We start from the raw sequence: 6,434 nt of genomic DNA, 5'->3' as shown, positions 1-6,434 counted from the left end.
GCTTCTCGCTGTCGCTCAATCTCACTCCCTCACTGTCGCTCAATGTCACTCTCTCCACTATTCTCATTGTCGCTCAATGTCGCTCTCTCCACCTTTCTCTTTGTCGCTCTTTCTCACACCCCTTTTGTTATGCTATTTTACAATGTCTATTTATATACCTTTTTTGAGACCACGTTTCTACAAACACTAATGAAACTAAGATCAAGAAAAGTCTATTCCATTCTGAAAAACCCATTCTGAAAACTCCATTTGGTTCTGAAAAACTCCGCTCTAGAAAATCTTGTTCAATAAATCTTCGTTCAACAAAATGACAGTTTAAATGAAGTTTATATTTTAAAGAAATCACTATTACATATTTTTCTGTATGTTAATGATTTTAAGTTGTAGACAGATTTCGTGAAAATTGTCAAATCAATCATACAATGACAAACAATCACATCACGATGGAAGATGAACAGATAGCGAGAGCGAGACGGTTATCAGGGGAAATTCATGTAATCCCATACTGTGATGACGTAAGCAAAAGGTCAATTAACATTATTTTTTAAAAATGGGTCATTTGACATTTTGGACCCAAAAATTGGGTCATCCGTACAAATTTCCCTACTTTCTCCTTCTTCTTTTCCTCCTTTTTCTTTTAATGGTTTCTTTGTTTTATTTTTCAACCAAATTTATTTCTATTTAAAAGAATAAATCAATCTAGAATTAATGCTTAAGAAAAACGTTCTTAGCTGTTTTAATTTTTTTTCTTTTTTTCGTTCATATTTTTTTCAAACTCGAGTTTTAAATTTGGGTAATACTTTGTTTGTTAAATTCAATTATTTTTCTTATTTTTTTAAAATTTTTATTTTATTATCTTTAATTTTTATGTGTGGAATATGCTTCTTTTGTAATTATAATTTAGTAAAGCCAATTCAATTTGACAAAATTTCAAAATCATTTTTTTAAAGATGATTCATATTATATTTATTATTTTTAGTTTTATGTTAGTTTGATTAGTTAATTTTTTCATGATTTAATAGCTAAAATGATTAATTAATTATAACTGTTAAATTGTAAACTTCGATGTTAAATTGTAAACTTCTTTTGTTAGGATTTTTAGGTTGCAAAGTCAAGTCTCCTTCTGTTAGATAGTTGAGCTTTGTTTTAAAGGATTCTTGTTAGCTAATTTTAGTATTGTACCAAGCTATTTATACCTATACAATTGATCAATAGAGACATATAGAAAGCATTCATTCACATATTGTTTTCTAAATGGTATCAGAGCGTTGCTAGTTAGTTTCTTCTTCTTCTTATTCTCTATCATTGTTTTCGTCAACCAAGATCTCCTCCTTGCACCGTTTGTCTGTTCATTGCTGCCAAAGAACGGACAAGTGAAAGCAACCCAGATCCCTGTCAGTCGTCGTCATCCTTCTCGTGCCGTCCAGTCATTGCACCATCGTCCATTCAGATCCTCTGTTTGGCATGAAGAAGTACCACCCAGATCCCCTATTCAGCGTGAAGAAGAATCAACCCGTGAAAATAGACCCCCCCCCCGCTGACTCGAGTTTGTGCTTCACATCAGACTTGACCCAAATCTTAACCCCCACCCAACTCATGACTTGTACCCAAGCCTGTGAATAATTGCACGTCGAGCCGGGATCAGGTCGAGCCGTCGAGTCGAGGAGGGAGCTGAGCTGAATCTGAGCCGATCCTATTGTTTTGAGCTGAATCTAAGCCAATCCTATTGTTTTGAGCCGAATCCGAGTTGATCCTTAACCGATCCTTTTGTTTTATTTTGAGTTGATCCTGTTACCCGTCGATCCTTAATTTAAATGAAGAAAAATGACATCTTTCGTTCTATCAGCACAATCCTTGATGGCACCAATGATATTACCTAGACTTTTCAAATTAAGAGTGTAAACCCCGAACTTAGGTTCCCTAGATAAGCATGTTTAGCCAAAGGAATGTTATATTACATATTTATTAAATAGAAATTTATGTTGTTTATAGGGATTATGAAGGAAGGGAAGGAAAATATATCAAATGAAGAAACTCAATCATTAGTTTGGCTGGAGGCACTAAGTGTAGGGTGACGTGGCAATTTATTCTTTGAACTCAGGAAGCGGCAGAAAGATTAAAAAGGGGAGTAAAACTTCAAAAGCATGGTTTTGGCAATTGAAAATAGCAAATTTAGCGAATTCAGTGCCATTTGAAAGTTGGGAGAATCTAGTTTTAAAGGTTGTCCTGTTAGAGAAAGATTGCAAGAGAAGAAGAACAAAAGTGGAGAATTTACAGAAGAGGTAGAACCACAGATTAATCAGGGCCCGAGGTGAAGTTTGGAAGTTCCAAGTCAAACTATAAAAAATTCTGGGCTGAAATTTTAAGGTAAGTAAGTTACTCAAATCTAAACAAGTTTGTAGAAGGAAGTTTCTTGAAAAGAGCTATGGATTTTGAGTTATGAATTTTTGAAATTATAACAGGGAATTGGTGCATAAGCAGACAACTGGTTGTGAGGAACAAGTAAGCAGTTCATCGTGGAGAATTATAGCGAGATTTGGGCATAAGGATCTCGTTTATAAAGGAAATCTCACTGATTTTGTAATGAGGATCTCGCTCTATGGGAAAATCTCGCTAGGAATTGAGGTGAGTATCGCTAAGAATTTCACAGGAAAAGCTTGATCTCGCTCTAGAGAATCTCGCTGGTATCGCTCGGGGGGATCTCGCTGACCTCGCTCAGGGGGATCTTGCCAGTAAAGCTGTCTGTATTGATGGAAGTTCTTTTAATAAATGAAATATTTGAGATATTTTACTAGGAATTCTAAGTAGTTTAATTGGAAATTATATCTTTTCAGGCCAAGAAGAGCTAGGGGAAGCGTATAAACCAATAAGAGCCTGACGAACGGTGAGTGACTCAGTAAACTTAAGGTTTCCAATACTCATGCATATATGATCAAGTAAAACACAGTGACATTAATGATGTATTTATACTTCCTCAAGCAAAAAATGGTTGGAGAATAACTTAATGCATGTTTCCTGTCTTGTATGTGTGTAACATAGGCCAAGGTATGTTGTGTAACCATTACAAAAGCTATGTTTCTGATTTTGGTATATGCTTCCTAGAGGAAAGCTATGAGAGAATGAGTTCCTGTGTAAATGAATGGCAATGGAACAACTCTTGTGTAAATATTAGGCAATGGAACTTAATTTAATGTTACAAAATACACATTTGATATCAAAGGATGTTGAGAAGGTATCTAACCAATTAGGTATCGAAGGACATTTGAGAAGGTACCTGGCCAATTTGATACCGAAGGACATTTGAGAAGGTATCTGGCCAATTTGATACCGAATGACATATGAGAAGGTATCATAGTAGCTCGATACTGAAGGACAAATTTGAGAAGGTATCTGAACGGAAGTACCTAAAATATGATGGTATTTAGTGTGGCCACGTGCACGTAGGCAGTTATGAATGAGAGACCAAAGTATGGGTCTCTTAGTCGGTAATAAACGTTTAGGAGCTAGAGCATTTAGGCTCGTTCTCAACTAGGGAATAATAATGTTTAATGATGTCTGAGAGTGGTTTACAGCTACATATAGAGACAATTGCTTGAGTTTACTCATTGGTATATTTACGTGTTTATAGTGATGCTACGCTTATTGCTTTACGATTCTATAGTCACTCACTGAGCTTTTAGCTCACAGATTTTCTATGTTTTTCCTTTTCAGGTAGCGGTCAGTTTCCTCAAGGTTGATCTTCTTACTGTTTGCCATCGAAAGACTTGGCTTATTAAAAGACTTAGGTTGATAATCTGTTTATGTACACATGTTTTGTGAGGGACTAGGGTTTCTGTAGGAATGTTTGTGCCACCTGTGAATATTTTTCTATAAAAGTAATGTCTTAGTTGTATGCTTGTAATTATGTAATCTTCATAAGAACTTAAGGGAGGTTAGATGTTTACGTATATTACTAATAAAGATGAACAGGTTGATATCTAGATTAGAAGGCTTGGGTGGTGAGTGCTGGCAGTAGGGCTAGTAGCTACCACGGTCAAATCCTCTTCTAGAATAAAAGGGTAATCTGGGAGGGGGTGTGACAAAGAGCTTCCTGATTGGTCGTAAATTGTGTCGAGTGGTAACAGGTGGTGTCGTTAAGCCTGTCAAGGAGCCACTGAAGAAGACAGTAATCTTATGGACAAAATAGAATACTAGGACAGCAAGAACCATCAGATAATCACCTGGTTGGGTAATACTTCCATCCCAGCCATTTACACTCAATTTGATGCTAAATTGTAAACTTCGATGTTAAATTGTAAACTTCTTTTGTTAGGATTTTCAGGTTGCAAAGTCAAGTCTCCTTCTTTTAGATAGTTGAGCTTTGTTAAGGGATTCTTGTTAGCTAATTTTAGTGTTGTACCAAGCTCTTTATACCTATACAATTGATCAATAGAGACACATAGAAAATCATTCATTCAGATCTTGTTTTCTACAGTGTTTGACACAACTAAAGAACTTTAGGATTTTCTGTCCGAACGATTCGAAACTATGGGACTTTCCTACTACTATCAACTTCATACTACTCTAGTTGGCACAAGTCAGGAGATCGGACAATCCGTCAATGAGTATCTCGCTATTCTTCAATCTATTTGGACTCAATTAGACCAGGCTAAATCAGTCCAGATCATCTACGACTTATCAAAGTCCTTATAGGGCTTCGTCCTGAGTATGAGTTTGTTCGTGCTGCCTTGTTACACCACAGTCTACTACCATCTCTTAATGCAGTGATTCAGGAAATTCTCTTTGAGGAAAGGCAACTTGGGTTAGTCTCATCTCCTTCCCCGGACATTGCTCTCACAATCAGCCATTCACGATTTCCAACTAAGTCGATCTTTTGCAAAAACTGCAAACAACATGATCACAGGTTTTCCAGTTGCCCCACCATTGAATGCAGATACTGTCATGGAAGAGGTCATATCTTGGACAACTGTCCTAACAAACCACCTCGGCCTCTAGGATACATAAATAAATCCAAGAATTCCCTTAAACATGGTTCTCCATCTGTCGTGACAGCTGCCACTACCTCGGATATGGTACCCCCTAATCCTCCAAGTATCTAGATCAGCGATCTTCAAGACTTGCTAAAACATGTGCTCTCTCCCAACTTTCCTGCCCTTGCCGTCACACCAGGTACATCTTGGCTTCTTGATTCAGCCTGTTGCAATCACATGACCTCGAATATGGCCTTATTGTCTTCCTCCACCCCTGTACATACCCTGCCTCCAATATATTCTACTGATGGTAACCACATGCCTATTTCACATGTTGAGGCTGTCAATACATCAAGTATTAGTCTATCCACTATTTATCATATCCCGCACTTGACTTTCAATCTTGTCTCTGTTGGAAAACTGTGTGACTTGGGACTAACTGTTGTCTTTTCCTCTCATGGTTGTCAGGTCCAAGATCCATGGTTGGTACGGATCGCAAGGTGGGAAGATTATTTGAGCTCACGTTTCTTCAGCCTTCTGCTCTGCCATCTGTGTCTGCAGTTGTCACAGATATCTATATGTATCAGTGGCACCTTCATCTTGGCCATACATCATCTGACAAACTTCGTAGCCTAATTTCTGTTGGTACCTTAAGTAATGCCTCAAAACTTTGTTCATTTGATTATTTACATTGCAAACTGGTAAAACAAACTGCTTTTTCATTTCCCACTTCAACATCTCTCTGTGATAAACCATTTGGCCTTATTTATTCCAATGTTTGAGGCCCTACTCCCACCCCTACAATAAATGATTATCGATATTTTATTTTGTTCATTGATGACTACTCTTGTTTTACTTGGATATATTTTCTTAATAATCGTTCATCTTTACCCCAAATTTACATTGAATTTGCTAAAATGATTTAAACTCAGTTTTCTCAAACCATCAAAATTCTTTGGACTAACAATGCTAGGACTCTCACTTGTTTTCCTTCCTAACTCAACATGGCACTCTTGTCCAATGCTCATGTCCTTATACCTCTCAACAAAATGGTTGAGCTGAAAGAAAGAATCGCCCTATTCTCGACTCTGTCCGTGCACAACTTTTCTCTGCATCTTGTCCTGAAAAGTTTTGGGGAGAAGCTGCACTCACATCTGTCTATATTATCAACTGCCTCCCCTCTACAATTCTCCACAATGTATCTTCTTTTGAGCGATTATATAGCACTCCACCCTCTTATTCTCTTTTCAATTTTTTTGGTTGTGCCTGCTTTATTTTACTTCATGCCCATGAACATTCCAAACTTGAACCACGGGCTCATTTCTGTTGCTTTCTTAGTTATGGAATTGAACACAAGGGATTCCGGTGTTGGGACACCATATCCAATCGGTTACGTATTTCTCGCCATGTCACCTTCTAAGAACATCGTATGTTTTCTAGTATTTCTTCTTTCCATGCCTCCCT

The sequence above is a fragment of the Benincasa hispida genome, chromosome 11 (assembly GCF_009727055.1).
Source record: "Benincasa hispida cultivar B227 chromosome 11, ASM972705v1, whole genome shotgun sequence".
Taxonomy (NCBI): domain Eukaryota; kingdom Viridiplantae; phylum Streptophyta; class Magnoliopsida; order Cucurbitales; family Cucurbitaceae; genus Benincasa; species Benincasa hispida.
Note: the sequence above shows the minus strand (reverse complement) of the source record.